This window comes from Triticum dicoccoides, chromosome 2A (genome assembly GCF_002162155.2).
Source record: "Triticum dicoccoides isolate Atlit2015 ecotype Zavitan chromosome 2A, WEW_v2.0, whole genome shotgun sequence".
Classification (NCBI taxonomy): domain Eukaryota; kingdom Viridiplantae; phylum Streptophyta; class Magnoliopsida; order Poales; family Poaceae; genus Triticum; species Triticum dicoccoides.
Window position 1 is genome coordinate 114,606,261 of NC_041382.1, and position 9,504 is coordinate 114,615,764.

Below are 9,504 nucleotides of genomic sequence, written 5' to 3' on the forward strand. Positions count from 1 at the left end.
GCTCCACACAGACCGGCCAATTTTTGGATTTCTTCCCCAATAGTTTTGGGAACCTTCCCTGAACCGGTTTTTCATTTTCCTTTTTCTCTCTTTATTTTTTTTCTAATTTTCTTTTTTCCTTTTTTCTTTATTTTATTTTATTTTTCTTCGTTTTACAAATATCTCTCAAATTGATGAACATTTTTCAGATTCACAAATATTTTTTTAATTTTGAATATTTTCCAAATCCGTGAACATTTTTGAATTCCCAAACATTTATTCAATTGTGTAGATTTTATAAAAGCAATGAAATTTTTTGTTAATCAGAGAAAAATTTCCAAACTTTTGCAAAAAAATTTGGAATTGATGGAAATTTCTGGATTTGATAAACATTTTTTGAAATGCATGCTCATTTTTTGAAAACAAATGAACTAATGTTTTCTTTTCTAATTTGGGAACAATTTTTGAAATTCGTAATCATTTTTTGAATTTTTTAAACATTTTGTACAAAGTCCCAAACATTTTTCTGAAAACAGAAATATTATTTTAATATGCCAACCTTTTTGGAATCTGCAAAGACTTAGTGATTTCCGGAACAATTTTATGAATTCATGAACATTATATTATTTCTTGACCATTTTTCAAAATTTACATTTTTTAAAAATGGAACCTTTTGGAATCCCAAATTATTTTACAGGATAAAAAATCATAAAAAAGAGTTATGAAATGAGAAAAACAGGGGTACATGTGCTAAGAGAATAGAAGTGGTTACTTTTCTTTCTATATGAAATTCGACGATTTTGTTGGCCCAAACGGGCATGCACGGGGGGAGTGGGAGGTGCGTGTTCCGCGTCTTCATGCCACGCGGGTCGCTGAAAAGGAGGTCCCCATCGAGCTTTTGTCATACTAATAATCGGGCTGGTTGTGTTGTCTACAAATTTTCTAGATTGGTTGGGCTTTGTGGTTTTCTCTTCTTTTTCGGCCTGCAACATCACATGTTTTCTCTTTTACAACATTGATCGCTTCCTTGTTTTTGAAGTGCATATTTTGGCCCAACCCGCTTCTCTTTACTTCTCCACCTTTTGGTTATTTATGTTCTTTCCTGTTTTAATTCTATTTTTTACCTATGTCATTATTTTTATTTTTATTTTTTCCTATATAAATCTACTATTTTTACATTAACGTTTTAAATATATATACGACCAGAAATTTCTCAAACATGGTGAATATTATTTTTAAAAAATCCACTGAACATTTTTTTAATATATGATGCGAATTTTAATTATGCGGTGAACATCTTTTATATATGGCGAATATATTTTTCATAACACAGTGAACAATTTCTAAAACTAGATGAACATTTTTTAAATGTATGTTGAATTGTTTTTGTAATATACGTTGAACATATTTCCAGCAATAATTAAATGCATTTTATGTTCATTTTGCTAAACAATCAATTAGTCAAAATGTGACAGCAACATGTATCTTCCAGTTTTTTCATCTGGTATTTACCTTTTAAATGTCAGCATTTTCGTTCTTGAAAAATGGACGCCCAAACAATGAACACATGAATGAAACAGTAAATAAACAAAATAAAACTAAAATAGTCAGCTAGAAGCAGTCAGGAGAATGAAGGAAAACGCAAGCTAGAAACAGGAATACAATGTACGAAACATGAAAAGGGTAGGAAGGTTAATGGGCCACAAAACAGTCACCCCGTGAGTAACCTCACTTAGTAAAGTCTGGTCTTTGAAGCCAATAGACATTAACAGCGAGCTCTCCAAAAAATGACACCAGCCTTTTTCGAAAAAAAAACCCTACTAAAAAGGTATGGCAGTGTTCCGTTGCTTGTGAATCAAACCTACAAGAAAAAAGCAAACAAAATCCCTATTTGCGAGTCGATGGTCGAGTTGGAACTGAGGCAGAAAAAAGTCAGATCAACTTGCGAATCAACGGTGGAACTGAGCTAAAAAGGGGCCAAGGCATAGTTGCATGTCGTTGATGGATTTGCAACTCACACAAAAAGGAGTTGGGGCCATTTGCTATTTACGAGTTAAATGATGGACTTGCAACTAAGGCAAAATGGGCAAAAGTATTAAGGGTCCAGTTGCATGTCGACAGTGGACTAGCAACTGGGACATAAAAGGAGTCGGGTCGGTTCAAATCGATGGTTGACTTGCAACTGGGAGAAAGTCACCACTATTTGCGAGTCAATGATGGACTTTAAACCGAGGCGAATGAAAAGTCGAGCTCAGTTGTGGGTCAAAGGGTGGACTTGCAAATTGGGGCAAAAAAATATCAAAGAGCCTAGTTACATGTTAAAGGTGGACTTGCAAGCTTAACTATTTATGACTTGGTATATGTACTTAATAGACAATTGGTATATGTACTTATTTATGACTTGCAAGCTTAACTATTCCAATCATTCCATTTGTGCACAGTTCATCCCCTGCTTTGCAAGAAAAAAAGATCTGATAAGGCTGGGCGTTTATTCATTTCAACACTCCTCTGCTTAAAATAATGCATGGCTTTCTTTTCTATTGTTGTCTCCAAAACTTTGAAAGGAAATGTTTTTAATTGGACCAACTTGGAGAGAATTTGCCAAAGTATACAGAATCCAAGTTAGTATGTAGTTGTACTTCGATATTAGCACACATGGACATCAAACTGATGTGGAATTGGACAATGTTCCAACGGTTCATCCTTGTAAGTTTTCTCAGACATACATACCTTGCTTAGGTGGACTTGCGGTTACTTGCATGTTCTTAATAGTCATAAATATAAATATCTAGACATGTTCTCATTCTTGTTTATGTATATCTACTCAGCTTACTAAGTGATATCAGTAGAAGAAAGAGTGATAGTTGACAACATGGAACTTACTGCTGGACCCACATGTACGTGGAAAGACATGCGGTATGCCGTCAATTTTGCTGAGAATGTTGAATGGTTTGTGTGATCGTACGCACATGAAGCAAGTTCTGGACCGTACAAGGTACTACTTCACACTTTGACCGATTGGTAATATGTTTAATTGTTTTAGCATTCATTGTACAACATTTGTTATTTAAAATATGCTATCATACCATGTAATAATTGTGTTCATGCAAACGAGACTCCCTAGTCGTGTTCTTCCTGATCAGATGGATCGACATGGTGAAATGAGAATTATTATATTTCCTGAGGCTAAGAATGGTCGTTATACTTGGCGTCAGAAAAAGATGGACGCCTCATCGTAATGGATGGCTGGAAGGATTTGCTTTCCTTGTCGAAATTGGCAGTTAGAGACACGTTGTTCTTCGTGATCCACCAAAGAGGTGATGTGGTTATCCTCTTTGTCAAACTCATGACGGGTAATCTGTGTAATCTTTTGATGAGTAGTTCTATGTTGTTGATGCTCGAACACTCCTACTCGTGATGTGTGATACTTTTGGGAATGACGTTGCCGATGTACCAAATGCTCGTTCCATTCCTGAACTTGTAATGCTATATTATTATCTATGATTATATTTTCTTGTTTGTGTTTTATTTAAGAATTAGTATGGCATCTCATAGTTCCGTAAAATGATAGCATAAACGGAAAGAATGTAATAGATTTCATTATGAGCAACTCAATGAATATCCATTAGATAAACCAAAAACTTTGATTTCAAGCCCACTCCGCCATTTTTTTCCTTTCCCAACACGTCGAACATCTCAACTAGTACCTTGAAAATTTGATTCTAATATGTTATAAACTCTGTCACGGCAAAAATTATAAGGTACTACATTCTACTGGCCATTTATTAAATCATTTTTATAACCAGCTGGCCATTTTTTGTCACACTAAACATTTTATGTGACACTACGAACCGTCCCAGAAAATGGACATGCGTAGTGACGCCCAAACTCGTCCTTGAAAATCAGGCCACAACGTCACCAAAGTTGCCTAGGGGCTGCCCCAGGAGGAAACATCTAGTGACAGTGGGCCCTCATTGAAAATGGTTTCAGGGGACATTTTCTATTTCTCCGTCAGGGTTTTTGTCACTGAATAGACAAAAGTTTGTAGTGTTTGCACCGATACTCGAACGTTAATAATTTTTCAACGGGTTATCCAAATTGAGTGAAACCAACGCCAATTTCTTCGTCTCGATACCATATATCCAATAAACCCAACTAAAAATATTTTTGAAACATTAAAATTTGAATTTAAACAGATTCAAATTTAAACTTGATTAGGTCATAACTTTAATTTCAGAACTCTGTTTTAGTTGATTCTTTTTGCTAGTTAAAGCTCTTGACATATAGTTTTTTAAAACAAAGTCACATAATTTTACGACTGTCAAAAATATGTTTCTGTCCAGAAACTTTATTTGGACCTTTTGGAGTTTTTCATAAGTTTTTTATTTGCATTCTTTTTGAATCTTTGAGTGGTTTCTTATGTGTGATTATAGTTGTCACGGCCAGGATTTTATAAAAACCAAGTGTCTATGCTTACAGTGCTATCCCTGGATCATAGCTAGCATACAAATTAAAAAAGAATGAATATCAGTAAGACATACATCATTTTACTACAACAATAGATCCAGAGTTAAGCAAATAAATACCATTGGCATAGCTCAATGCTGGCACATAAAATAGCAGTCACTAAGTTAGGTCACCATCAATGCCACGGAGCTCATTGAGTGTAGACCATAACCCTATCGTCTCTTAATCTATCGAGATCTGCACATGATAGGTGCAGATGAGTAGGTGGAATGTACTCACAAGTTGCAAAGGAAAGTTTAACAGAATTTATATGCAGGGTAAGTATTGGTGGAGATTTCCTTTGCATAAACCAATTTTCTCCTATACTAAGTTTTGTAAACTTCTTTTGAAACAAAAAATAGTTTTTAGTATAAAAGGCAGGAGTACGACACTTGAATATACACCAGTGATAATTCTCCAAATTAGTATAAAACATACATAAGGTTGAAGTGAAACACATTCAGTAGGCTCATTCCTCAACTTTAACCCTTAAAATAGACTTTATAAAAAAGGGGATATTCTTCTCCAGTCCAAGTCTTTAGTTGCTCAAAATTTCCCATAACCGGGGGCATGACTAATTGATCAGGTTTAACCCTATGCAGAGGTCATACACGTTCTCCACACAACACAATCAACCCCATTTATCGTTACACACTTGGGTGGATGATTAGGAGAAGATTGTGATGAATCCTTTCCGTAATAGCTCCCTATACCGACCAAGCCGCCCGCAACTTCGACACGAAGGCCTCTCTCCGATGGCTGTCCCGGGGTAGTATTTCCCGTTAGTACTAAGCTAAGATAGAGCCCATAGTACTAGCATGTGATTGTACTGGAAGCTACATCCAACTGTACTTGAAAGATCTCAATCCCCTAGAGGACGGTCCCCGCCAAAAACCTGTGTGCAAGACCCCAGTTGGGCGCAATCACTTGTGGACGCTCTCATCAATACCATTCCGCCCTAGGAGTAGAAGTGAATGAGTATATAGTTTTATTTTTGAAAAGTTTTCACAAAATGTTGCCCCAAAAGAGGGCAAGTTTAATCGTTTAAAACTTGCTTGATTCCCAACCCTTTTCTTTGTAAGCATGGCTAAGCATATCTACAAGTCCCTAGGGCTTTAGCTAGCAATAATAATTTGCAAAACTTTGTAGTAAAACATGCATAATAATAAAATTTAAAGAGATATGCATAATATGAAAATATAGGTGAAAGCATGATTCAACTTGCCTAAATCTTGAAGTTGATTCCCTATTTATTATCATCACTCCTTCACTTTACGATTTATCTAACGATAAAATAAAATTACTTCAACACACAACAACTCAAAATGAAGATCCAACAAAAAGATGCAAATTAACAATATAAGTACATCCTTATGATAATTATAGAGTCATGGTTATGATTGAGATAAGATCGAGTTTATTTGGATGGGAATAGGCATATATTTTATTCTAGGGTGGATCAAATTGGTTAAGTGAATATCATGGTGTCAATACATAGTGATTGAGAGACAAGGTTTGATAACAAAATTTCCATAAAGAAAATATTTAGAATATTAGACTTATGGTCGACTATGGGAACTGAAAGCCGTATGAATTTAGGGAATTGAAATTAATAATTTACTATCTCCCATTTTTTATGCCAGCAACATATGAACAGAGAGGTTTTCTAGGGATCTTCTAAGAAGATTTATATAATAATTAAATGTAATTGGATCAAGTGGTTAAATTATGACTAAAGGAGGTCAAATTTAGGTGTACTGGTCAAAATAGGAACCAAACATTGTTGAAAAATTAAGAATTGAGTTCTAACAGAAGGGTATGGTTCTAGGGACCAACTTTGGTAATTGGAACATTTCCATGTGATTTCTAGATTAAAAGATATAGAAAATTTACTCAATTTCTTGTTTAAATCAGAACTAAATTTGAATTTGCTCAAAAGTGAAATATTCTAGTTCCATAAGAAACTATATGTTCCAGCAAATCCGGAGATATAAAAATTATCCAATTCAGACATGCGGTTTAGGAGATATGAATTTTTGAAGTTTGGACATTTTTCTGAAAATGATTACGGGATTTAATATTGGCTGCCATGTGTCGCGTTCTGATAGGCTAATAACTCTTCATTTTTAACAGAAAAAATAGGTGTTGTACATTAGGGAGAGAGAGAGTTCACCGGAGTTTTGCCGAATTTGGAGAAGAAAAGTCACCGACGTAAAAAAATGGGCAAAGAGGAGGTCGAGGGAAGCCCGTTTGACAAGGTTCCAGCCTCGACCTCATTCTGTGGTGGAGATGGAAGGCCGCCGGAGTTGCAGCGAACTCTGGCCGGTTGCGTGTGCCGTGGGGAACACGCTCGGGCTAGAAAAATGGAAGGGAGGACATGTCAGGGAGATGCGAAGCGTAAAGATACGAAGAATAGAGAAGGGATCTGGTCTAGCTCACCTCGACGGCGTCGAAAACGTCCACGGACAGCGGCCGCAGAGGAGGGAGTTTCAGAGAGGGTTTTTTGGATGGGCAAGTGAGTGGCGTCGGGGAGCTCCTCTGGGTACCTTTTATATATAGGAGCAGGGGAGGTCAGAATCGTGATGGAAATATGCCCTAGAGGCAATAATAAAATAGTTATTATTATATTTCCTAAATCACGGTAAAGGTTTATTATTCATGCTAGAATTGTATTAATCAGAAACTTAAATATATGTGTGAATACATAAACAAATACCAGGTCCTTAGTGAGCCTCTACTGGACTAGCTCGTTGATCAAAGATGATTAAGGTTTCCTAACCATGGACATGAGTTGTCATTTGATAACGGGATCACAACATTAGGAGAATGATGTGATGGACAAGACCCATCCGTTAGCTTAGCATAATGATCATTCAGTTTTATTGCTATTGCTTTCTTCATGTCAAATACATATTCCTTCGACTATGAGATTATGCAACTCCCGGATACCGGAGGAATGCCTTATGTGTTATCAAACGTCACAATATAACTGGGTGATTATAAAGATGCTCTACGGGTATCTCTGAAGGTGTTTGTTGAGTTGGCATAGATCAAGATTATGATTTATCACTTCAAATATCGGAGAGGTATCTCTGGGCCCTCTCGGTAATACACATCATAAGCTTGCAAGCAAACGACTAAGGAGTTAGTCACAAGATGATATATTACGGAACAAGTAAAGAGACTTGCCCGTAACAAGATTGAACTAGGTATGTAGATACCGACAATCGAATCTCGGGCAAGTAACATATCGATGACAAAGGGAATGATGTATTGTTTGTGACGCCCGAATAGTTAAGCTACAGTAACCCGCTGCTAATGATGCATTGTCATCCGATTAATGTTGCTAAACCTCACTTTGATCCAAAACTGATTCAAATTCAGATTCCAAAAAAAACAAGTCAAACAATTAAAATTTTCGAAAGGTAAAATAAAAATATTCCATGGGTTGAAAATATTCACTAACAATTTTTCATGAAAGAATCAATATTATTCATAATGTTAAAGTGCCCGTAAGCTCTTTTTAACTGACCCAAAAAGCTTTTCATGGAACCATCTCAAATTAAATAAATTTACAATTTTTTGAAGTAATTTGCAACTTTTTATACGAACTCCAAATAACACCTAATATTATTGTGCTAAGTTTCACAATTAACAAAATCCATTTGTTGGCTCAAATTAGTATAAAACAGTAGGAAATAAAAGAAAGCACAATTAAAAGAAAATGAATAAAAACTAAACCCTACTATGCACTTGCAGCCTGCTGCTACAGGAGCCGGCCCAGCCCAACAACGCTCATCCCCTACCTCTGTTCATCAGAGGCTGGGTGGACACGCGCGCAGCGTCTGTGGCCACGGATGGCCACGTGCCGGCCATCCGCCGCTCCCCCTGGTGATATATAAGTCTCCCCTCAACGCCCCAGCAAACCTAACCCTCTCCCTGCTCATCCCTCGCGCCGTTTTCTTCTCTGCGGCACGCATCCGAACGGCGCTCGCCATGGCCGTCATCATAGTCTCAGCGACCGGCCTTCTCGTCGCCTGAGATCAAGTTCAGGGGCTTCCACACCGTCGACTCCTTCACCCACGTGCTTTGAAACGAGCCGGGAGCCCGGGACAGCTCGTACTCTCGCCATCGAGCTCATCTCCGTCGCGTACATCACCGACATTCGTCGTCGTTGCCGCAGTTCCGGTCCACCTCCGGCCTCCCCGACCGTGCCATAGAGCTCGTGGTGAGCTCCTCGTTCCGTTCCCCCTTTCCCCCCTTCGATCCGTGTCGTTTACGCCGTTGTTCACTGTGGCCGGATCTCTGCTTTCGCGTACACATGTGCCCGCTGTTCCTTTCCTCGTTGCTTCTGCTCTGTTGATGCCGCCGCTATACTGCTGCTTACCGTAGCTGCTCTGCTGCTCACTACTGCTGCCGGCCGCTACTTCCATTGCCGCCCGTGGCTGCTGCCGCATGCGCCCCCGCGCTAGCTCGCCGCTACTGTTAGAGTAATCCAAACATGTTATGGTAGAGATAGGAAATCATAATATGAGTCGGTTTAAAGTTTCCTAGTATCAGGTACGTTAGGAAGCCGTGTTGTGTTAGCTTTGGCTGGTTGATTCCGGATGGTAGGCTAGCTTGCACGTGTCCTAGTAGTGCTTGTAATTAGGTGTAGGAGTATTAGTCCGTGTAGGGTTTGGAGTCCAGAACTAATACAGGTTTGCGAGGTCTTTAGGTGGGCTGCTCCTGCTTGTGCTATATATATATATATATATATATATATATATATATATATATATATATATATATATATATATATATATATATATGTATGTATATATATATATATATGTATGTATATGTATGTATATGCACAGCCTTGCATGAGTTTATTATAACAGAGAGAAAAGGAGAAAAGAAATAAAAAGGAAAAAGGGCACGATACGAGCCCTTGGCTATCAGTTTTGTGTGCGCGTGTGTTTGTGCAATTTTATGTGATCGGTCCTGAGAATGAATTTCCAACAATTGGTATTAGAG